This window comes from Colletes gigas, unplaced genomic scaffold (genome assembly GCF_013123115.1).
Source record: "Colletes gigas isolate AHSC1104 unplaced genomic scaffold, ASM1312311v1 Colletes_gigas_Sc00024, whole genome shotgun sequence".
Lineage (NCBI taxonomy): Eukaryota > Metazoa > Arthropoda > Insecta > Hymenoptera > Colletidae > Colletes > Colletes gigas.
In genome coordinates this window covers 1403267-1429991 of record NW_025106653.1, presented here as the reverse complement: position 1 = coordinate 1429991, position 26725 = coordinate 1403267, and the positions used below count along the sequence as shown (strand labels likewise).

Below are 26725 nucleotides of genomic sequence, written 5' to 3'. Positions count from 1 at the left end.
CTCGTTATTAGTGTTTATATCGTATAACTTTTTTCAAAAGGCAAACATAATTTACGAAAATATTACAGCTTCGAAACATGATACATTATTTCTTTCGACACATTTTATTCTATTAACGATGAATACTATTATCACTAATCAAACCTTCCAGCAATTTTATTTTTCGTTTCTGAATTATGCTAATAACTTTATAGACTCTTCGTGTTACACGTAACTTTACTCTGCTATTTCATTCAATGACAAGTACTGTTAGATATACTAAAGAAGGCTACAATAAACTAGCAAAATCTATATTATAACTGGAACTCCTTTTGTAAATATATAATTAACAAACGCGAAAGGTAGATAGCTCATGGAATATGCGAAATGGTTTCTCTATTCATTGTCTATGCGAAACGAGGAATCGTACCCGTTTGGACTACTTTTTTCGCGACGCAGCGAAGCCAGAACACGCTGAGATACTTATCGAAAGGCAGGGAAGGTTGTTAGGCGACGGAAAACCGGGCATGTCTTGGTGGCGGCGTTCTATTACGCACTAATTAGGGGATCGTTAGCTCGCCGTGCCTAACGACCACTTAAGGTCACCGATATCCGTTCGGGAGCTCGTGAGACGCGTGGTGAAACAGTGACAGGCAGAAAAAGGGGTAATGAGAGACAGCTCGTGAGACGAGGTGAGCGAGAAACGGTGCACGTAATAGGTCGAACCGAGACGGAACGACGAGGTATCAATTGTAGCGTACGGAGGCACCACGGTATGAGAAAAATCGGCTCGCAATCAAATGTGTGTCGCGGGAGCAATTAATTTCCGCGAAGTTGTTGATCGAGATAATTGGTACAGTAGGGTCTGGGTTAACTGATCGCGACGACGGATAAATATTGCTCGCGCCTGGATTCCTGTGGCTCGTGTCTATCTTTATCTGTTCGAGCAAAAAATTAATAACTTATTAGAGGATACGTTAGAAAACTGAACGGAAATTTCATTCTTGTGGATCTTACGATCTACATTTGGAATAACGCTCGTTCTGTTGACGCGATTCGTTTCATTTATTTTTCGAGCATTTCTGACTACTGTTTGCTAATTCTTCAGTATTATGGACACAGAGCAACTGTTACGAATAAATAATGTTTGAATATTTACGGTTCGTGCAAATATTTTGAATTATATACATACGTATTTATTTGCATTTTTCTTGTGGAAGTGTTTTACATTCTGTTATCTCTCGTTCGTTATTATTACTTCCTTCGAAGATAATATTTTTCCAGTTCTAAATTCATTTTATTCTTCCGTTTACGTTTGTTTTGATCGCTAATAATAATTCGACGAAAGTAATCATGGATTTTGGAATGGAGTTAGCCGCGTCGATCGACTACAGTAATGGAACATTTTGTTGGAAATATACAAAATTACGTATAAGAGCATCGATCTGTGAAACTACTGTCATTCTGTCGGATCATGAATAGTTTGTATCTCGAATGTCGCTATCATTTAGATTCGGATTGCAATCGAAAAAAATAATTTAAAAAGTTCTCGTCTCATTCGTATCCTCCTCTTGTTAAGTCCTGTGCCTGTACTCAGGATTCAAATATAAAAACAACCTTCGTGATACTAATCAAACTTGAATGATTTGTTACCTCCTCCAAGGAAGTTCCTCAGATTTCCACTTCAAATAAATACAAAAGATCTTATTCGTGTGGTAAGATTTTAGAGGAACGTTAAAAGACCACTACAGGACATAAAACATTATTTGTCCAAACAAAGTTACCAGCCAGAGTCAAATTTTCTTAAAAAATAACGAAACATCGTAACAACATAGGAATACAAGCTACCATTTAAATCTAATCGGGAACTCTCTGTTCTCATTGTTTTTAATTGTTCAGCAAATAAAGCAGCTCGGATCGATGATCAGTGAAGCAAGACACGCGTCAATATTAGTCGTGCCATTCGAGCCTCGAAGAAGCCTAGGCTGCAACGTTGGCGAAACGTCGAAACAATTTCCAGCGAGTATACGGGCCAGCGCCGCGAAACAAGTATTAACTCTCATTGCTAGTTTCGCGAACACGTCGAATGACCAGGCGAAAGCAAACGAACGAATTAAACGAGCGTCGCGTACTCGCAGGGATCCGTGTTAAAGACAGGAACGCGCGGGCGTAGGCGACACGGAAATCGACGGTAACAGCGTTTTCGACGTCGAAACTTTGCGCGGCTCGTTTTACGCGCGCTTAGACAATTACGAGCAGCAGCAACGAGGCTGACCGCCACGCGTCGTTGGGTACCCCTGCGACGGCCGGAACGATGCTGCTGGCAGAGATTAATCATCGAAACAGCGACGTGTCACAGTTTGGCAAATACGTTTCTGTCGGGCCGAGTTCTGAGCAGACAATACGCCGGGAATAATATTGTAAGGCTGGAACGGATAGCGAGGACGAGGCGGCGGACAGAGAGAAATAGTTGCGGACATTAGCTGTCCACAGAACCATAAGTACGACGACTGCGCGGTCGCTTCCGTAAGTACTCCGAATACGTATTAACTGTAGGACCACGGTTGCCATGGGTATATCCAGACTCACATAAATTTCGACGTAATTCGCCCGACTAATGCAAATTGCGAGCGCTCGGTGCTGGGGAGTCTAACACCTCCTCGATAGTACACGAGAACGAGATGGCACCGCGCATAAGGACGACCCTGCCGCATCCTATTAAGGTTCCTGGCGTCTCCTGCGCATTCTATTTCTCTCTCTCTCTCTCTCTCTCTGCCCCGTTCGCGGTTCCGTCCCTTTCTTTCTTCCGCTTCCGTGGTTACACATTTTTGGACAACGGTTAAGTTTTGGTTTCTCGCGTTGTTAGCTCACAATATCCCCTGGAAGAACGTTGTGAGGTGTAAAACTCCAGCATGGATGACATTACGGACCAATGTTGCAACTTTGTTAAAACAACACGGATTTCTACTTAGTTCTTTAAACTTTACGTATGATAAATAAATGCGTAGAAAAATGTTTTGGCATTTATTCGTGTTGATATTGTGAAGAAGAGGAAGTAGGCACTATCAATGTTTGAGGAATGTATACAGGGTGTTTGGCCACCTCTGGGAAACATTTTAATGGGGGATTCTAGAGGCCAAAATAAGACGAAAATTAAGAATGCCAATTTGTTAATTGAGGCTTTGTTACAAAGTTATTAACGGTTTAAAGTACCAAACCGACCGAAAAATTTTTGGCGAAATTAAAAAATTTCAAATCGTTCTGGAAAAATTATTTTCGGTTGCGGAGGTCAATTACAATAATCTTTGGTGAATACATATATCCTCGAAATCCTACGCGTTTTCGAGAAAAAAAATTCCTTACCGAAGCTACAATGTCTGACCCTGACATTCCGATTCCCCTGAAATTTCAAAAAGTTTCAAATCATTCTAGAAAAATTATTTTTGATTGCGAGGGTCAATTGCAATCATTTTTGGTGAATACACATATCTCTGAAAGCCTTTGCACTTTTGAAAAAAAAATTTAGGAAGGTGGACAAATTTTTCGGTGGAATTAAAAAATTTCAAATCGTTCTAAAAGAATTATTTATATTTGCGGGGGTCAATTACAATTATTTTTGATGAATACACATACCCCCGAAATCCTACGTATTTTTGGGAAAAAAATTCCTTACCGAAAATGTAATGTCTGACCATAGATGACATTTTTCCCTAAAATTTGATGCGTATGTTTAAAAATTCATAACATCGGGACATATGGGAGGATTTTAATGTATAAAAATGCAAACAATGCGTATTAGTGGAGCTGTAGAGACTATTTTAACTCACCAACTCGTAATAACTTTCAAAGTAACTACATTTATATATTTAACACTTTAACTGCCACATCACCCATATATGGATAACAGGGCTCTTTAATATATAACTAAAATAATTAATTCTCAAATTGCAAACGTTAACATAAATTTGAATAAGCTTCATGAATTTTAACGAAGTTACGAAAATAAATACTAAGTTAAATTTTAAATTATGCAGTTTACAATTGTCTAAAAATCGAAGTTTTGGACTCGTAAAAAATTCTACGGTTTTAGTCTTTCAGTCAATGTGCTAATTTTGTATCCTTTGCTTTAAAATCTTGACCCTCCGACAACTAATGCGTCTTGTATATTTTTACCATCGTTCACGAATCCTCAGCATTCGTCCTTTTTGTGACCATACATCGTCTCTTTTCTCTTTTGTCGTTTTCTTTACTGTTCGTCCATCGCTAGCGTTTCGTCATTCTTCACGGTGCAAGATAAGAGAGAAAGGGAAAAGGAGGAACGAGCAAGAAACGCAAGCCAGTAAGAGTGTACGCGACTCTCGTCCACTGACAAGCTTCGTCACATTAATTAGCGGATCGTTCGTCTCCGCTTGCGTTAATGAACGCTCTCGTGTAATTCTGAAGAGGTCCTTGGCCCGTGTTGTGCGCGAGAGAAAATAAACGAAACAAAGGGGGAGAAGAAGCGGTTCGGGCGCGGACCGGAAGTCGCGACACCGATCCCAGCGACGGACCCTCTCAGCTCGATGTGTATCGGTCGCTCGATACTTCGGATGAAATTCGTCGCCGCCTCGTCCGGGGGGGAAAAATGTCTCGATTACACGCCGTCGAGCAGATCGTTCGCGGCTACTTCGTTCGCTTTCATCCATGTTTTATTTCACTCCGAAACACTCTTCATTCTCCGAATTACGAGACACGCGGGCTAAATACGTAATCGGGGACAGGATTATCCTTTTTGGAGCACCGTGTCGCGCGCAACGCGAATTCAGGTTAGATTTATTACGAAAGCATTTGCGCTAAATGCCAAACGGAAATCAAAGTCAAATAAAAATCGAACTGAATAGAGACATGTTTTGAACTGTATCTGTGTACTAAGGACGCATTACTGTTAATAGCGTAAAACTGTTTGCATTAGGACATTTTTCAGATGAATTCTCTAAAATTGTTCACTTTATGTTTTAGATCAAATAGAAATACAATTATAACGAACATTATAACTTTTAATCTTTACAGAAGAATGTTTTAATAGTGGGTTCAATTTACGAAGAGTATTAAAAGAATGTCGATGTAATCATAGTATATACTTAATTTCATTTTAAATTTTATATTTTTGTAAATTTTGTATTTTGAAGAGAATTTTGAAAATGAAACAACAGAACTTGCTATAATTAAAGTGTGCCCACTTGGAGTCTCAAATAATGTCTTACTCGACCCAAAAACGAAGCTTGTCGATATTAACAAAATTTCATACCGAATGAAAGAGTCACAACGAATTGTGATTAAATATCAGTTCCAGTATCAGCGACTCGTTCCAGGATTTTATCAATATTCCATCAGTATTTTCGCTCGATTCACAATTTATGAGAAAATTTAACGAAATTTGCTTAAACGTTATGTTATGTATTATCGATAATGTATATTATTTGAGTCATTTTTGGTCGCGCATGAAACAGATAAAATTTAAAAACATTTCACTGCGTCCCACGAAATTTCCCGTTCCTGCGTTCAATATGGAAGCTCATAATTAGTCCTATCGCGAATCCCCGCGAAACGAAATCGATCCAGCGAACAATTAAACCGCGAACGATTATCTGCGGAATAATCAGAGAAGCGGAGAAGACGGCACACAGCGGGAGGGAACACTTTTGCCATCCAGCCGGTCGTACGTGTCACCGACAGACGACAAGAACGTTAATATTATCGAAAATCACAGACAACGCACGCAAGAGCGATTTTGCGAATCGATAGCCCCGCCGTTTCTCTCTATTTGTCCGGGACAATGATTTCGCAACCTGCCGCGTAAGCACCCGCAGCGTGGTGCCTATGGTCGATCAGAATGGCCGTCAAATTGCGCTTAATCGGCCCGTGTTCTGATTAAAAAATACATAGATCGCACGTGCCGCGGCTGTGCAGCCTCATTTGCTTTCAGTTTAATCGCAGCGCGCGTATCAGCAATAGTTAAATCAATCGGTGCTGCGTGCGCGTCGCACGACGAATATAATTGATCGCGGGAACGATCCAATAACAAAATGCTTTTTGCCGTTTCGTGTCAATACGGAATCGACCCGTTTCCACAGAAAATATTTAAATAGGAATACTATCGTATTCGATTATCCAAATTCTGTGTATAGTTTTAATTCCCTTATTAAAATTCTGGGGAAAGTATCTCTGGCTGGAATAGTGGTCCAAATTTTCGAAAAAGATTGCTTCAGAATTTTTAATTTCATAAACTGACAGATTCAAAATGTAAAACTAGAAATAAATTTTGTCTTTTGATACAGTCGTAAAACACACTGTTTTTATTATATTTACTAAAGATTATTAAACATAATCTAGAAATAAATTTTTATTTTTAAATCTTGGAAGCTAATTCGATTTAAATTTATTTTCACTTGGAAGGGAGGAATTGTTCAAATTTGATTTGAGCTTTTGAAAGATGATACAGGTTTCTAATAATATGTGCAAAATATTATGCGTACTTGTTTGAATTTTAGAGATATAGATAATTAAACTTACGTGACTCCTGATGTACCATAAATATAAATATGCGGGTCCTGCGATCGTCTCCTTAAAAAATCAAAAGACAAGAATAATTTTATTACAGATATATTGTGCACGGTAATAATTGTTATAGTTATCAATACAGATAAAAACACTCGCCTTTTTTTAAAATAATTGTTTGAAAATGATACCAAAGGTATAATTACAAAATTTTTTTCCAATTATAATCTCGATACAATATTTCTTTTTTGTATTTTCTATTCGTTAAAAATGCGATCCGTAATAGGTATCGTTGAAACGGAGATAGCAGAATCGATGTTTGGTTTATCTTTTACGATTGGACCAAACGTTGTACTCACGATGTTTATGTTTATGTTTATGTGCCACGTATATGGGCGCAAAAAAGAACTTCATTTAACGAGAATCGATTCCAGGGCCTGCGATTTACAAGCCATACAATCGCCTAGGTTCGCCATGCTTTATATAACTATATTTTGCAATACATATGTATCTAAGAAACTTAAAATATCACACAATTTTTTATAAATAACTGTGCATCGGTCATTGGAAACTGATAAAAGTGAATGATACGAGATAAAAGCACTTTCACAAGGAATGGACGTTCAACTGTGCCACAAATTCGATCACACATTAAAGAAAGTCGTCAACGTCCAGTCTCTATTGCAACATTAAAAATATGGTTAATTGAAGCTAGTCTACACGATAAAATCTCCAAGGAAATGCCATTTTTACGAACAAGAAATCAATCGAAACTTTACCAGTGGGCTAATCTGTACAAGCAGTCGTTAAACGAATGGAATGAAATTCTATAGACAAATGAGTAAACTTGTAAATACGGTAGAAAAATGGTATTTTCGTTGTTTTGATATGTTTGAATTCTCGAGGCAGATTAGATGTATCAGAGGGTTCACTAACAAATTCTTTTAGGCTGTGTGGTACAGGAAAGTTGTGCGTATCGATCAGTATATGCGTGAGTTTGCATTCCAAAAACCTCTTCAGATTTTCTCAAATCTCTGACGCCCAACGGACCCTGTATAACGATACAAATATGCGGTATCGAAACTCGGATACCGCAAAAACCGCGAAAACTTTCTGGATGACCCCAATACGCGTTCAACCCGAACGAGCGTATCGCTGATAGCCGAATTGATAGCAATATAATCAATTGCGTATTACAAAGGGTGGCAGGATTCATTTCCCTCGTTCGCGGGTTTCATTATCCGTCGTTTCGACCGAATAGACGATCCCGTCGCGTTTCACCAGTAGTTTTGCGATTACTCGTTCGCTTCGTGACGCGAACGTTCCGTGATATTCATGGCGATACGAGTGGCGTGCAATTAGTTTTGTAACTCCGTAATGAGCTCCGAGGAAAGGAGGGGTAGCACGACGGAACGTGCGCGAGCGTGTACGCGCGTGTAAGCGTCGCGACACGTGCGACTTGTCACAAATGAACTTGTCCGCTCGTCGTATCGCGTACAATGTCACGTGTCATGTTCTTTCCGTGTCGCGATATCCAACGCGGAACGCGATTATTGACTGCATTATATTGTACGTAACCGTGGCAAAAAGTGTTGTGCGGCGAAACGTTATGGAGGAGCGAAATTGACGATAAGTGGAACGGGCGCGGGTCATTTCGCGTTACCGGCCGTAATTCCTGTCTTTCGACGATTTTTTTCACCGATTTCACGGGGACTCGCTTTATCTTTAAACGCTCGTTCCCCGAGCATGGTGTTTAGACGCGATTCTACACTAATCATTAGCGCCCGGTACAATAATTACAAGTAATTGCAGAGCAAATGCGCTTCGAGTAATTGCAGGATAAATGTACTTCGCGTTAACTTCGGCTCGAAGGATACTCTGATAAACGGACGTTTCTTTTTTTAGTCGCGATGGTGCCTGATCGTTTTATGATAGTGTCACGCGTCTGTGTTGCAGAGTCGGTTTCCCTTGTAATTAATTTTAATTAAGAGTGCTTGTTACTTTAAACGCTATTGATGAGAGGGAAAAGGAAACGATCTTGACGGAATTTATTTACGGAGGATGAGACCTCGCTCAGATTTTATCTCCTTTTCGTTTAAATTATCTAATCGAAATTGAAAATTACAATTTGATATTATTGTGAATTGTAGAATTAGCGCATCTATTGTGTGTGAATTTATTTGTAACTGTAATTTATAGTTCTAAATTATACATACATTGGAAGAGTGGAAATTATGAACAACGCAAAACGATATAAGAACAGGAAATATTCCAGAGTTTTCAGTGTTTTTAATCAATAAATAAGCTAAACTCATTAATATTTGAAAATAATATTTTATACCTGTACTAAAAACTAGTATCAGGTCAAAATGTCGAATTAATGTTCGAGACCAAACGAGTTACATTTTGCTTTCAAGATGAAACATATTTTAACACTATTCCTACCGACACAACTTTTTTTTTTTAATATATAATGAAGTTAATAGTCAATTTTACAATATAAAAATATAGTTTCTTTTATTCAGATAAAATAAGAACTGAATGTAAATGACTGTCGAATATGCTCCAGGCAACTTTCACGTTTTGATGCTCTCTGTTCGAATCACAAGACTTTACTGATTTGAATTCGTGTGAAGTCGTCTAGGTATCCCTTTCGGTTATGATTTTATTTATTTTACAGATATAATAGATAAGATGGTGTATAAAATCCGAGGTTTTGGACCACTTCAGATACCAGTCTGGCAAATAAATACCGTAAGGTCGATAGGCGAGTGAGAATTATAAACACTTGGAAGTGCCTAAGCCTCTGGAAGGCAATTTTCAGCTAAAATCATGCCACAACTGCATTATTTTTCGTTTGTAACGATTTTATAGTTTCAGAATTGAGTCTTCGAGATAATACTGTTACAAAAAGATATAAATCGTTCAACAGGTAAAATGACCGGTCGTGGTAGGTAAGACAGACTACAAATTTTTCTCAGAAAATAAACAATAAAAAAAGAAGTGAATATTGAAAAAAGTATTATACGTATATTTTAGGAAAAGTCGTGAAGTTTACAGACGGTATAATTACGTTGTATATAGGAAATGCAAAACGAAATTTTAAAAACGGTCACTTGTTAAAAAAAGTATAGATCCAGAGCAGAATTGAGCACGAAGTATATGTATAAAGGATGGAAACTATATAGAGAATGAATAGTATCGTGGAACAACGCCCGTAAGAGGAGTTTGAAAACCAATGTGGTATTTCTTATTGCAATACCATTTTTCTGGGAACGATGGCGGTGGAAACCCGCAAATGGTCCAATTTCAATAAAAATCGCGGGAAAATTGGCCGTACAATTCCTGGAAAAAGTCCAGAAGCAATCCGCGATTTCGTTACCGTGGAAAATTCAGACAGCGACTGGCTCGCTGAATAAACGAAAACGGTGCTTTACGTCTTCGTCGCACCCTTTCTTGTTACTGATACTTCTTAAACGCTTCACGTACACTTCGAGCACCCATTCCTGGTAGCTCGGAAAATGGTGAAAAATAAGCAGCGTCGCTCATCCGCGGAATAATTTATTTGGAGAGCCTGAAGCCACTAAGCCCTGCAGAAATTGTCTGCAGTCCTTTACAGAACTCCAGCCACCCCTGATTCTCCTTCTCTCCCTTGAACCTCTTCCCTCCCCTCCTATTCCAAGCCCCCATCCCCTCGACGTTCCAGCGTACACTTCTGTGCGTTTCTTTCTTCTTTCCTCTCTCCTTCGTCGAGTGAGTCAACAATACGAGAAGCGTCCATTGTCGAATGCTTTTAAATTTGAAATACAAACCGTCTGCCTTACCACCCTCACCCTCCGCCACGCCATCCCTTCTCCAGCAACCTATCAACGTCATCGTGCACGCGCACCTTCTATCCAAAAGGCTTTCTCACTTGCATTTTTTCTTCTTCTCGATTTCCAACTTTCCCCGTGCCTCTCCCTTTCGCGCCCACGCTCTCTTTTTCCATTTTCTTCTTTTCCAGTCCCATCGCAGTTGGTAGTTTTCAATTTTTTTCTCGCGACTCCTCCGAATGTCTCGCGCATTCTCTGCTTGCGGAGTCAAAGAAAGATTCGCGAAAAATTGAGGCGCCACTGTGTGCCAAGTTATTTCGGGAACGAAACGAGTAATGTAATCGCTTCGGTAACCATTGTTATCGTTTTCGTTCTCCTGGAGAGAAATATTACTGTTCGATTATATTATAGGTTCAACTATTTTTTAAACGATTAGAAAGATCGTTAGAATTCAACTTTGACCAAATAATAATTAAATACACATACGTGCAGGAGTGTACGTTGATCCTAAATTAATTTCGTTGTGAAACTGTACACTGGTAAATACGTTCTATTGATTTTGGTAAACCAACTCATTTGCATTTCATACCAAGTTCATTAATAAATTCGACCTGCAATATAGGAACTCCACAAGAAAAGTGATATTGTGCAAAAATTTTAGATTATCGAATTATCTTTCTCGAATATTTTTTCTTGCCTTGTACGATTCGAATTTGATCAGTTCCTCGGCTTAAAAATTGTTCACGATTAATGTCTCTAAGCTTTCTATAATTTCAAAGTGAAATGAAAGCAACTGTTCCGATCGAGACGCGAAAAATTCGATCGCGTCTTGAATAAATAATAAGTGTAACGATGCATTTGGTGGCATATAATCAGGTTGATCCCCGTCGTCGGATCCCAAAGATGTATTTCCCAGCCTTTCGCTGAACTTCCGCTTATCACGACCGCGAATTAAACTGCAAGGCAGAGAGCAGTAGCATCTGTTGCTAGCGGTTTAATTCGTTCTCCCTTCGCGGCGAGCATTGTACGAGCTGTAATCGCAGCGAAAACAAGTCAAAACTAGGACGTGCGGTATCGCGCTGTTGCGGAACGAGATTACGGAAAAATTGGCACGCGCACGCGCACCTGGTGGCGGGTGAACAGAGATCACACGACGTAGTCGCGCGTGATTTACTCTAATTGTTAAACATCACTTAGTTCGAAAAGTCTCATTTACATCCAGGTTGAAACGCGCCGTGCTTTTTACCGACTCGTTCCCTCTCTCTCATTCTCATTCTCCCATCCCATGTACGTGACATTTTTATGGCAGAAACTCGCGGTGATACAGCCCGGGGGATATATTGCGCTGCAACATTTTCTTTTCCGCGCTGAAGATGCATACCAAGGACCGTCCGACTAAATCAAGCACCGTCGCGCTTTACGACCGTTTATAAGCTTCCCGGGTATCTTTCCAGACGATGGTGTTGCCCGATTTCCACAGATGATTTATCCCTCTGCTCCCCGATATCGAGAGCGACGCGATACGAGGGTTGTAATTCACGGAAACGTTGAAATTAAAAATAGTTCTCCGATTTGCGTGGAAATACGTAAACGAAGATCTTCAGGACGACTGACTGGGGGGGCTATAATATTAGAATTTCAAATTAATTAATGGTTAACTTTAGAATCTATAGTCTCTTTGAAGACATTTCGATTACGAATGACTAAAATTAGATGATTGATGGATGGGTATTTGATCCTATTAAAATTAGAGCTGGTGGTACAAGTGTAAAGTGAGTAGACTTATATGAAAAAATAAGTCGATAATGTGTTTCCACGAATGATTTATCCCTCTGTTCCCCGATATCGAGAGCGATGCGATACGGGGGTTGTAATTCACGGAAACGTTGAAATTAAAAATAGTTCTCCGATTTGCGTGGAAATACGTAAACAAGGATCTTCAGGACGACTGGCTGGGGGGCTATAATGTTAGAATTTCAAATTAATGGTAAACTTTAGGATCTATAGACTCTTTGAAGACATTTCGATTACGAATAACTATTCTATTCTATTTTATATTTTTTGGGTGCGATACTAGCACTATCGGCTTTGTAATAACACTATTTATCATCTACTTTCTAAATCCTCTATTACCTATTTCCACCTGTCTCCTGTTCCTTACTCCAGTTATTCCCCTCCTTTCCTTCAATATTAGAATTTCAAATTAATTAATGGTTAACTTTAGAATCTATAGTCTCTTTGAGGACATTTCGATTACGAATGACTAAAATTAGATGAATGGTAGATGGGTATTTGATCCTATTAAACTTAGAACTGGTGGTACAAGTGTAAAGTGAGTGGACTTACATGAAAGAATAAGTCGAAAATGTAGAGTCACACTTTTAGAAATCTGGTCTACGTCTAATGAATAATGGTCTATGATAAAGAATATTACTGTTCTTCGAACTGCTTAACTTGGATACTAAGAGATAAACATTGATAGAACAATGAGGACTATGAAAGTCTGAAACAGATACGATAACAAGCCATGACTGTTTATAGACTTGAACACAACGAGGACTAGTTTATAACACAATCAAGCATACGCATACTCTACGAATCATTAACAATGATTTATTCGAAAATGAAGCTCTGTACAAAGAAATATCATTTCGAAGTATCGAAAAAGGTATCTAAAAGACCCTCTAACGCAAACTATGTCAAGTCCTGACCAAGATTAGCTAATTCTAAATTAAATAACACGTAGTTTCAGCAAAACTGACCATAAACCGAGCAACATAATTCAGTACAATTTTCAAAATTCATCCCTAAACCGCACAAAGTAAAGATCCTTTGTTCAATGCTACAGAATCCATAACTTTTTTCTTCTCAGAACTCAATTCGTAAATTTAGAAATTAAATAACAATTGTTAGTGTAGTTTACATACCTCCAGGACTATCCACTATTGCGTAGATTCCAGAAGCACTGGTCTTGCAAAAGGTTGCGCTCACTTAGAAATCAACAATTTACCGAGCATCAACCTTGACGCGTATTCGTTGCACGACGATTTCGAACTGAGCTAGGGCCTCAGGTAGAAATGGTAGCCATCCTTTTTACTCACATTGAATATACAGATGCTCCCTCTGCGATTCCATGGACAGAACGCGATACTACGATACTCATTCTCAAAATGTTGCCCACGTTTCTGGGATTACAAGCACGGAATTTTTCAACGCGATACAGCCGTGACGTTGTTTTGCACACGCGCGTCCACATACCAACGTAACGAACGACGTGAAATTACGATCGTCGCTCGTGTCACTCCCGTTAATTTTCCAAATTATTTTTCATTATAACGCGCTAAATGTTCGGGCAAAATGTCGATGTATGAATATTTAATACCCGACCGAATTCGATAACGCCGAGGGGAAATTTTGTCGCCGAGCTCGATGGAAAAACCAAAAACCCGATGAGATAGAAAAACAAAATTGTTTCGTGGAAAATGTATTTTCGAAACGTCGCGGGCAGAATTTTATTTCGTTTTCGATCACGACACGTTTAGTTATCGAAAGCAAGGAGTGGTGTTTGGGAAGATATTCGAAGATATTTGGTAACCGACGTGAAATAAAATGGCGTGCTATCCCTTTCTTAATACCGTTCCCTTTGATTTCCGCCATCGAGGAAACACGATCCCTTAAATAGCGCGTAACATCAACAGGAACTTTCCCGTCCAATTCCTTTTCTCGTCAAGAAGTAAACTGTCACTGTCAGTTGAGCAGTCGAAATGGGAAACTCGTCGAGAAAGTTGTCTTTAGTTATAAATCACATCGGGACGGGGACTTAAATATTTTACGACGAAACTTTTGCCTCACTCGAGACTATCCGTCGACGGGATGCATTTCGCTTCGAAGAGAGCCGAATTATCCGGAACCATTTCGAACTCTTTTTAAATTCAACAAACACCGCGGTTTAAACGGTTTGACTAATTAAACCGCGGCTCCGTATTTAAAAAAAAAAAATTCACATGTGGTCCGCGTCGGTGAAAAATTAATAACGGAAGTCCGCGTTGGTTGTTCGAGCAACGCGAATTTTAATATTGTCTCTGGATAAACGAAATATTTAAACGGTAAATTTTAATGTTTCTCGATCTCAACCTGGTTATTATCAGTGAGGAATATTATAATGATTTTTGGAAATATTGAATATCGAAGATCGTGGAGGAAAGGAATTTGATCGTTTTATATTTTTCATTTACCATGTTTAAAACAAATTTGGTTAACGACTTTACTTACTAAACGAAAATAAAAGAAAAAGATTTACGACTTTTCTTCGATTAAGCAGTGATTCGAACAAATTTGTACTTGGTAGTTGTAAAATATAATTTTATTCTATAAGTCGAACTGTAATTTTCACGAGTGATGGATAAAAAGTTATAAACTCTTTATTCATAATTCGAAACTTCTATCTGGACAAGAATATTTCCATCTCTGGCCAATACCTCGTGAAAGTGACCTCACATTCAGAAGCGTTATTGCGGAAACTATATCTTCTGAAAGTAATATTTCCTGACCTGAAAGATAAATATCGAATCCTGGGGTTTTTGTTGTACAACATGCGGAAGAATCTTTATGCTCTATCTTCAAATATGAAATTAGCTAGAAACAGTAAAACCGTAGACGAGAGCCATTCACACTTGCAATTAAATGTTACGAAATAAAATTCTGTATGTATTTTTGAAAGCATAATCCTGCCATTTTAATTCTCGTCCTTCTTGTCACTTTGTAGTATAAACTATAAAATTACGAGGTATACGTAGTAGTTAACTGTACTCTTCGAGGTTCAGATGCGACCTATCAACTTTCGCGTCGTACGGTTAGAGGAATAAAAGTTGCAATTGTCGGTAGAAAGTTTTAATCGAAATTAATAATTAGTCACAGTTGGATAGCAGGACACGGGCTATTATTAACGATCGGTCAGATGACAGGAGTGTTAAAATTTAAGCTGGAAACGATACTGGAATATTACGCGAGTGATCCGAACGGCCAGAAGTTTGACGATATTTTCGTGACACACGCCGCTGGACCGTGTGGATAGAGTTTGCACGTTGCACATGGTATATGACGACGTATCATGGGTGTAAAATACCGCGTACACGTTGTAGGCAGCAGGTACCTGCGCTACCGGTGCATGAAATATAAATAATTAGTATGATATATAAGCCGCCTGCGGCCGGGTGTGCCGAGCGCGATATATCGACGTGACCCACAGCTTTATTTCGAGAGCGGCCACATTTTATCCGCTAAATTAGCCTTTCCACCTGCAATTTATGTCATCCGCTTCGAGACAATTACTGCCAAGATAGATAATTTCGCTACGCCACTGTGTTCGCCCGCGAGAAAAATTAAGAAAGTGCCAGCGAACTGAACAAATTAGCAAATTTCCTCGTTACGTGTCCTTGCGATACAACGTTTATACACATTATAAATTACTTTCTGATTAAATTGGTCTCTCACATAAAATTTTACTATCACAGCTTGGCTTCTATTATTTATTTCATTTTTCGTTTGACAGAAATGACGTGTTCTCTTGCTTAGAGAATTCTATTCTTAAAAGTCTGAACAAAATAGCATTAGTAAGTTCTTGATGTCAAGTTTCACAATCATAAGGCTATTCAATCGTCATCGAATCTTATGTATTAAAATCAACACATATTTACATTTTCGAAGTATTCATAAAACAAATCTATTCTTTTCCGTGGCCATTCCTTGTTCCAAATTTAACAAAATTAAATAGTATGAGTTTGACAAATTATTTGAAATGAAATCGTACGTCAAGGGGTTAAATAAGGGAATAAGTAGAGATTCCTTCATTCTTTATTATTTGTTTTATTCGTAAAATTCCTGAAGGAATTAGAATTATTTGACATATTTTCTGATTATGAATATCTCAGATACGGAATCTTTTATAAATACACCATGATTCAGTTTCTAATTCAATTTGTTTGTAATAGGTTTCCTTACCATTTTTAGTTTTACTCTGTATTACTGGGGTTGTGTTATTTTAGTCGCGTCAGGCATGCTAGTTCCGGTTTCTTTTTTTTCCCGTTCGGTCTCTTTTTTTGGAAAATATTTACCCTCTCTAAGAACTACAGTGTTCCAATTGTATGCGAAGCTCTGGGAAAACAAAGGGGGTAGAAACTATAGCGTGAGAAAAAATCCAGACACGTATGCTGGTCCATTCAAAGCAGACTCGAGGAAAAGTAGCATCACATTTCGGTTTTACGTATGAGCTCCTGAAAGCAGCCCTTTATCACTTATCTCCCTCGCAAGGATTTCGATCCTTCTTCCTTGTTCGATACATCCTTTAACTTTATTTAATTCATATTTAATATCTATACATAATATCCATACTTCGAAATTTACAGTTATTTTTTAGTTTGTTTTTAGTTTCCACTTTGTTCTCATAAAATTATTAGTAACCTAGACGACAACTTCGTGACATTTTACAAAGCTTCTTGATATTTATTTATTCTTCAAACTTCGTTAGAGGCTGAGTGCTTCACACGAAATAAGATATCCCGTAGCTGGGTCACAGAATTAATTCCGCACTTAAGCAAGAAGGATAATTCGAAAATTTTAACGTAAAATACTCGGTTAGATAATTTGAAGAGGGAAATACTTGCAACGGTTGCAAATATAACGCGTCTTCTACTCGTAGAATCTCCTGTTTATCTCTACTCTAAGCCCTGAACAAATCGAGGATAAATTACAAATTTAATCACGTACAATCTGAGCGTGACTATTCTGAAACACAATTTCCTCCACTTTCTCGTTTGCCTGCAAAAAGTGTCTTTCCCATTAGTACTTTTCTAAATTAATCTACCGCGTGTACTAGTATTTATGTTTCGAACCTGAAAATTTTAGTGTATATATCTCATATAATACGTCGAATTTCAATGCACGCGAGGGATTCGTAATATTTTTCAGAGCAAACATTACCTTCGCTAAAGACACGAGTAATTCGTCGAATCGTACGGAACCAGTTTATTCTTCGTTTGCATTAAATCGTCCCGTGACAATAAAAGGTAAGTTCGGGCCGAACGATTATCGAAAACCGGTCGCGAACGTGATAAAACAAACGGTAGTGTACAGACATTCCCCTCGTTGCACGAAACAAGCTATATCGGTTTATCGCGGTTGCAGCTGGACGGTGAACGATTTATGTGGCCATCGTAAAAGTAACCCCCGCGCAATTGTGTCAGAAATGAAATGGAAGGGAGCAATTAAATCACTTTGTTCCTTTCAGCGATGTATATATATATATAAATATATATATAAACGCTCGAGTGTACGTGTGCGCCTGCGTGTGTTGGGTCGCGTGTACCGTGAAAAAAGTGCACGAGTCTGGTCAGTTTTTACAATACAAGTGGAAAAAAGGATAACGAGGAAGAGACGGATAGCGCGCAGCGCTGACTGGCATACTGGTTCCAACCCCCGTATTCCCACCCCCGCCCCTCCTACGCTCCTTTCGCTAACTCTCGGTCCCTTCAACTCGCCTCATAGAGCCACATTCTCGAGCGATCCATTTCCAGATTAAACACGCGTAAAACTCCACTCTGGTGCGGTACACACAAGAAACTCTGTTTCGTTCTGTCCCGCGTCCCGCCTCTATTTCTGTCTCTCGCTCGTTTGCCGCCCCCGTCGACCCTCCCCGACCCCCCCGGGGAATACACAGGGTCTTATCTGTCCCGTTTTGCGCATGAGTGCCAGGGGTGGGAGACGAGAGGAAAAAGAGGTACGTTTTCGTCTGCGGGCTCGTTCAAAAACTCGTTGAGGTAAATCCGTCACTCGAAGAAAGAGGTTTTTCGAATCGCCCTTGGACGCCTGACGAAAGGTTCCCTCCGAGGGACGCGGAAGAACGTTTCATAATAAATCAACCATAGCGATAAGAGGGTTCTTTATTTCAGCCGAGGGTGTGCTGGTTTTTTCCTAATGGAATGTGATCGGAATTGGTGGTTCAGGAACAGTGTTTGTTTAAACTTTAGCTAAAATTACACGTCAAAAGAGTAACCTGGCGGAGGGTACAATTCTACAATTGGCCATTTGGAAAATTTATGGGACATTTTCTGAGACGAAAATGGGATGGAATAATAAGAAAACGTTAGAGGAGGGTGATGGTGACCAGATTGTAAATTTTATTAGTCTTGAGGACTACTGTTTTGAGTTTTAAAAAAATTCTGGAAGCCCAAATGTTCGTTGTTGCCCTGTAGTACCCTTGCCTCGTTACTTACAAGACTACGGTAACGAAATTATGAATTATATTTTGGACCGACTATGGAGAAATATATGAGCAGTTGAGAAGGACAAATTTCTTTAATAACTGTTTTTTAACTGTTTGAGTGCTTCGTCACTGATATATGGAGCCAGGATTTCTATGGAACTAGAAAAATTCATTCTCAGCTTGAGATGTTGATAAATTTGGATAATTTCAGCAAGGTTACAAAACCAAGTACAAATTTTAGGTTACAGTAGCTTACAATGGTCTAAAATCAAAATTTCTTGCAAGATATCGTACACTTTTGATCTGGCTGACGTGTCGATCTGATCCAAAACATTTGTCAAAATTTACTCGAACCTAAGATACGAGATCGTGCGAGGGAATTAAGGAAAAAATGGTACCCAACGCGCAACAATCGGGTCCTAACGGCGAAACGAAGGAAGAAACACGACTCAATTTGCGTTCACTTTGTTCGCACCTCGCAGGATACTCGGCGTAGTCTCTGCGCGAGCGGAACGAAGGAATTTGACAAAGTTAAATCGAAGTGAAAGCGGGCGGTCCAGGGAAGAAGATAGAGGAAAGGTAGCACGCGGAGAGGGAGAGAGCCTGTCGGAGACATTACCGCAAGCGTTTCGTCCCCTCTTCTTCTCGTCCTTCCTTTTCCCGCCTTCGTCTTTTTCACGCATGGACCGGTACTCGGCTGGCACGTCAATGCTTTCAGGCGATAAAGTGCTTTTCTTTACGAAACCACCATCCGTCGCACAAGCGCGGCCAATCAGGCGACAATGGCTCGTAAATTCGAGCCAATCAGGAGGGAAGCCGAGACGTGACCGCGGCAACGGTGCGATATTGCTTATGAATTATTTAAGCGGCCAGAATAACAATGTCCTCTCTCTATCTCCTTCTCCGCCCTCTCTTTATTTCTACGGTTCTCTATTCCCGGCGTAAGCACTCTCCACGGCCAGAACAAGAAATTGTCCAACGTTTCCTCTCGGACACTCGAGCACGATACGTCGTCGTACGTCTTGATCGTAATCGTGGTTCCAGTTTATGAAAATCTACCTATACCGTGGGCGACGCGCGACGTCTTATCGGCTTAAGTGTTTCCAATAACACGGGGAACAAGAAAGCGAACTATGCAATTACCTGGCGGGCTTCGACTTCGATAATCGACAACACCCTTTCGAGTTCCCAGCGACGTCGTCGAACCACCGGCTGATTCCGAAGTCCCTAACTACTTGCTCCGTGGGAACGTGGACACGCTGTTCGATTCCCGCTTCGATCACTGCGCTCTGCCCGAAATGGAACATTGTTTAAGGGGGTTACGCCACCTTGACAGCGACAAAGCATATGATTACGAATTTTTTTCGAATAATACCGTGCGCTCGAAGTGAATTTTTCTGTATGAATAAAACATATAATAATCTCTGAAAGGAAGCACTTCGTGTCTGTATCTATGTTTAACGCGAGCAAACTAACTGGCGTTGATCGTGCTGAGTCAGTCGTTTTAGCTCGAACAGTATCTGTAAAGCCATACTTGAGAAATAGTACCATTTTTATGATGTCAGAAATATTTAGAATTTGAAAAATGACGATATTTAATATTTGACGAAAAAATGGTTCAGAATGTCAACGGCAAATTTTGTACAAATCGATTGTCAATATGTCTGTAGAGAAAATATAGTTTCATATTCTACCAATTTAGTTTCAGGTCGAATGATAAAAAAAAACAAAAACACGAAACATCCATTATTCGTAGCACTGACTCTTTTATTTATTTTATACATATGCATATTTGCTTAGCAACGAACTAGAATTTACGAGTTTTGATTTACAGTTTGCGCACGAAATTACAACTTTGAAACCGAGAACGCGAACTTTACTTTGGAGAAATTTATTGTTTCCGTAGGGGAGAGTTGCGTAATGCGTATCGGTCGTCTAAATATACCTCCCCAATTTCCTGTTTATTACTTAATACGAGCGCGATTTAATGGTGTACGCACGAAACGGTCGAGTAACGAGATCGTCAAAAATCTAGAAAATGTTTATTTATTGTATGAAATGAAAAAAATATCGTTCCTACGAAAATTTAGTTAGACATCCTACAATTGCTCAAACTTGAAACGCGACCCAAATTCAGTAAAATTAGATTTAATCAAGATATAAATGCCCAAATAGATATTTATTAATAGATAATTCACACACACACACACACGGAGGGAGAAAAGATTTCTAATTATTTATTAACCAGTCAGTTGTGGCGACCTCTTTTCAGAGCGCCCACTTGTTTGTTTTATTTCGTTTGATCTCCAAAGGATTCAAACATATTGAAATTTACGATTATATTTTAGTTTTCGCTAAAATTACAATTTAAATAGCAAATGGTACAATGTAAGACACAAAATACTGCCATTTCTCCATGACGAATATAGTCGTTAAACACGTCTGACTGGTTCAGGGGTATTCTACTTCAAACTCAATTTTTTAGTGATTCTTTGGAATTTTTAAGGGGAAGCGGTGAAATATTTTTATATAAAGTTTGAACACATATATTTAGATCTATATTTGAGGGATATCCACAATTTCTTTCATATAGAAATATTCCATATTTTAGAAATTACAATAATCTTAGTAAAGATCCTTCAAAAAAAGGCGCCTCTGTGGTTGCCACGATTTCGGGTTGTTTTGCACATCAAAAATGAAAAAACCAAACACTATGTTATTCAGTATGGACGCGGTTATAGCCAGAATTAGATTAAATTATTTTCAGAAATGAAATAAAATAAAATCGTTAATTTTGAGGTACTAGAATAGAATGCTCCCTTAACATATTGACTGTCATATCACTCACATATGTATGATATGATTTGAATATAATTTTGAGGAGCCATAAAAATTAATTCTCAAAATTACATATTAAAGAATATATATTTAGATAGAGCTCCTTAATTTTAACGAGTCTGTAAATATTTAACAAATTCTAGATATGTTAGTTTCCAATTGTCTAAAAGCAAAGTTTCTTTTTTGGTGGACAATTCGAGGGATTTGATCTGAGAGCTAACAAAATTAATTCTCAAGATTAGATGTTAAAGAAAATAAATCTAGCTAGAACTCTTGAATTTTAACGAGTAAATATATAACAAATTATACATATGTTAGTTTCTAATTGTCTAAAAGCAAAGTTTCGTTTTCAGTGGACAATTCGAGGGATTTGGTCTAGAAGCTAAACAAATTATTTCTCAAGATTAACTGTTGAAGAAAATAAATCTAGAACTCTTGAATTTTAACGAATCTGTAAATAAAAACAAATAGTAAATATGCCATTTTCCAATTGTCTAAAAGCAAAGTTTCGTTTTTGATGGACAATTCGAGGAATTTGGTCTAGAAGCTAAAAAAATTAATTCTGAAGATTAGATGTTAAAGAAAACACATCTAAAACTCTTGAATTTTAACGAGTTTGTAACAAAAAGTCTTATAACAAATTCTAGATATGCTAGTTCCCAATTGTCTAAAAGTAAAGTTTTCCGGTGGACAATTCGAGGGGTTTGGTTGGTCGCTCGTCGCGCAAAAGAATTCCCCGTACATTTTCTAATTCTCTACGTTCATCGATTCGATATCTCGCGCATTGGAAGCTCGCAGGCGGGAAAGCATTTGTTCCCTCTCCCGTTCCGTCGATCCGCGTATAAATTTATCGCGTTTCCCATTTACGTAAGCGTTGACCTTTGCCGCGCAGCCACCCCCGTCCGAGCGTTCTGTGCCAATCCGTCGTAACTATTCGACAAGTTCATGATTCCGGGCTGCGCTCCTTCTTCCGCGACGGGGCTCGCGAGTTCGTGAAGGGATATTATGCCATGGGTAACGGTCTCTCCCCGGCAGGCCGCAATTTCAGTTCGGTCTGGTGGACCTCGTTGTCCGTGACACTTTGACGCAACTCCGGACAGAGAACGGTGTCCAGAGGGCGCTTGTGCAAGGCAGTTATGAGTTGCTTAATTGTTTTGTCACTGTTCGCCCCCGCTGGCCCCCCTCCCTCTACCTCCCCCTGGTGGTCCCGTTCGTTCCGTCGTTCCCGTCTTCCTTGTCATCGTTGTCGTGATGCTCGTCGCAGAGGCGTCCTCCTTGCCCGTTGTTGCCTCCGCCCCGGCAGTCCTGTCGTAGAGTTCCTCGAATGCTCGGGATCGTTTCCGGAATAGTACTGGCTTACCCCTTGACAAGTTATCCGTGGGATTCTAACGTTAGGAAAATCGATACCGGGACACCATTGTTTGCCTACGGAGATTCGCAGGATGGACCGCGCGGAATAACTGTTGCTTAAGTTATTCACACGCCGTGGGGAAGAAAGGAGAGACGGGGTAGGAGTGGCTGGAAATCAATTCGTCGCGATATTCCCCTCTTCGTTCCTTTTGCTTTCTTGGTTCGCGCGATGCATATTTATGAAGCGTTCGGAATGTTGAAAGAGTCCCGGGGTAAGCTCGTAATACGTCTTCGCGGGGCTCGTCGGCGCCGGCCGAACGAAAGGGAAGTTTTTTCCGCGGATGAAGTTAAATTGTAGTTGCCAGTACTTTCTGCGCCCGGTAATCCGGTACCGGTGTTACTTTAATCGCCAACTTCTTTATCGTATCTTCCTTTGTCTATCTCGAGCATCCGCGGTTACCTCGATGCAATAATATCTTGAATAATTCAGTGTTATTTTACTTACTCTTATTAACACGTTCGTGGACAGTCAAAATTATAAACGAGCTGCAAAAATGACTTACGTCAAGTGTTGCAATTCTAACAAAAGAAATTTTTAAATATACGAAAATAAAATGAAAATACTCAATGAACCTGTTAGCCATTACATTAGAATAGAAGTCCATAATAACTTCAAAAAATGCATGATATGTGAATTGTAAATTTCAATTTTATAGCATTCACAATGAATTTTTACAATTTCCTGAAATCAGTCATTTAACATTTTCCAATATTCCAAGTACGACCAGACGATAGTCGAAAACAATAATTGTTTTAACAACAGGAACGGTACATTCTCTTTCGTCCCCATGTACCGAACGATAGGTACAGTATATGATATTATGTAAACGATAAAGACGATATCAAAACACGCGAAGGGATTGTGAATTTAAATTTCAATATTTTTTTTCAGAGCAAGATTGTTTATCGCAGCGTTTTCTCGTTCGACAAATTACAGCCATTTACGTATCGGAAACAAAGTAAAAAAAAGATAAAGTATCAACATCGCGTTATCGTAATCTAGTGTAACAGGCTGTTAACGCCAATCACAGAATAAATTGCTACACCATGTAAAATATTAACACGCACGTGTATGGAAATCAGATTGCAACATAATTCGTCCTCCATTTCGTAAACTCGAGAGATACGACGAAACCGCAACATAACCAAAGTTTTCCATCGTGTAAAATTCTTACGTAAATGTAAATACGAACTGGCGTTTGCATGTGCATTTACATAGTGAAGTTATTATTACGAGCCGCATAAATACGGTATACATATAGCGGCTCGTTACTCGATACGCCCATAAATAACGGGTTCTTTTTTAGGAAATTAAAGGACGTACACACCTGACTTGATTTACGATCGATCAGATAATTCGAAATTTCGTAAAATTCTCAATATCGTTACGCGAACGAGGTCGAAAGGAGTCCATAAGAAAATTGTTCGCCCGACCCTTTCTGAATCACTATACCGAACGATACTGGGTATCTCGACAAATTATCTACGCATAAATTGTCGGAAACGCCGAGGTTGCAGTTTTATCGAGGTGGTCCAAAATTCGTGCATCGCCTTATTTCCTGCGAAATGCTCCCGCGAGTTTATTCCGGTACTTATTATTCAGTTTCATTCTATTCGCAGCGAATTAAATATTCTCTGATTTCATATTGTTCTCTCGCTGCAATAATTTCAAAATGACCAGGAATATGCATTCCTAGAATTAAAATCTTTTACCAGCTGTCGCTCATAAAATGTAAACTAGGACAATAATTTAATACTAACCTTCAACCTTTGATACAAATAACCTTTTTCTATAAACCTTTTACGTTTTTTGGAATTTGTATCTTATATCATATTTAAGCAATACTCTTTTCCTACGGAACGATAAAATTTTTAGGGACACAAATGTGTGTGTATAAAAAATCTTTATGAAACGATGCTCCAAACTTTTAAGCAACAGAGTTCGTAGCAGAACCGTTGTGCAAGAAACGTGAAAATATTAAAATAATGCACGAAGAATGTTTTAACTGAATATTTTCCAGGTGTGGTTGGCACTAAAATCAGTCAATTATTTTTAGCGCGTTATGAAAAGAATTCTCGTCGGCCGTGCGCTGCCAGCAACGTCGGCGGTCGCTTTTATGAGTAACAGGAAAAAGAAAGGAAGAAGTGGAGGCATAAAATAAAACGAGCGTAACATTAATTAGTAATTTGTAGTGGCCTTTTTAACGCCCGCGATTTACCAGCACCGACGCTAAAATCTGGACGAGTCTTGAGGGAATAAGTAGAAGGGTTGGCAGGGAGTGCAGAAAGGAGGAATATTAGGGGTTTCATTAAGACGACGCGGAGACTAGAATAAAGGGTGAAGCAGAAAGCAGGAAATAGGAGAATCCCGGGAATTCGAGATTTCGAAATCCCGTAAGTGGAAGCCAACTTTATGAATGCTCCAGCAAGGATCGACGCTTTTCATTGCTCCTTAAGAATGATTGCTTTATTTGTCAGAGAAGGGAGCACCGACGGATCAATCGCTACTTCGAGGAAGATTTTAATCAAACTTTAATCTACAGACCTGGCTGGCAATTTCTTAGGCAACCGGATCGACTATATTTTATATTGTGATTATCGAATTCCAAACGTGTCTACCCCGGATGCTTTAATTACTGAATCATTGCCAGACAAATCTCGCTACGTAAACGATGCGAACTACCAAACTCATAATCTTCAGATTTTCTTTTATGAATTCTTCCATTTAAAAAGTTCTTATTTTGCATTATTGAAAACTTTAATCGGGCTTTAAGAGGGCAATCCCATTTACTGATAAATAACAGATTTTACCTAGTTTCGATATAAAAACAAAATTAGTCTCTTCCCTTTTCGTTGCAATCACAATATAAATCAGACTTTGTCTCAGAACGAGGGTACAAAATATACCACTCTGTCGTTCATTAATAACCTTACACATAAATTTAAAAAATTTCAGTTTAAACTGAATTTGACAATAGTAATAACACTTATTGAGAAGAAATAATTTGCAAAGTAGCTTAAGTCAAATATAGAGTCCCTTGAAAATTCTAATACGCTTCGAAAGATTTCTAATTAATTTTTATGTATTACGTGTCTTATCCACTTACGGTAGAAGGCGATGATTTCTTTTCCGCAACATCGAGAGTGCGTTATTACGGATGAACAACTAGTTTGGTTTGTAGGAAGAAGAAATATCGTCGAGGATGTTGATCGTCCCGCTGTCGACGCTTGACTGGCCCGACGTTTTGCTCTCGTTGTCTCGTACACCCGTGACTTGTTTATGTTTGAAAAATTCCTTCGTATTTGCAGAGTGTTTGAGTTATAACACGCTCGGAGCGAAGTCCCGACAATTTGTCACCCGTGCACGACCTATTTTTTGATTTTCCGCTTTGTTTCCCCCCCGCTATTCCTACACGTTCCATTACTTGCTTGCATAAATAAATCTACGGTTACTTCCCTTCGAAGTTGTTTCGGATTTAATTCGTCCATTTCCGAAATTCATCGGTACCCATCGGGCAGTATGAAAAATGGCACGAACGAAGACGTAGTTGAACGCACTTTCTAGAACGAAACGAACGGGGAGCGAATAGCGTGCGTGGTTGTACTCGGAACGGCGTTCTCGTAAATTTCTTAAAGCGATACGAAGTAAACGAAGCAAATATCTAGGTAACCAATATCGCGAAGCACAGTCTACAGGATTGCACGCGCCGTTCCCAGCCACCTGTGGTATTTAATGTCCATAAAAATGTAATCACGCGTCCGATATTCGTGTAAACTTTAGAAATTATTTCCTGGGAAACTTAATCCCGCTTTTCTTCTTTTCTCGACGTAGTCGAAGTTTGCGATCCTTGTTCGTTGTCGAAAATATTTTGAACACGTAAACTGATAC

General features: G+C 39.0%; 1 protein-coding gene across 4 annotated transcripts in view; it reads left to right on the top strand.

The window, feature by feature from the left end:
* The window catches only part of LOC122401420 (RNA-binding protein Musashi homolog Rbp6), a 1207497-nt gene that overhangs the window by 716821 nt on the left and 463951 nt on the right, over nt 1-26725 (top strand). The window lies entirely within an intron of this gene.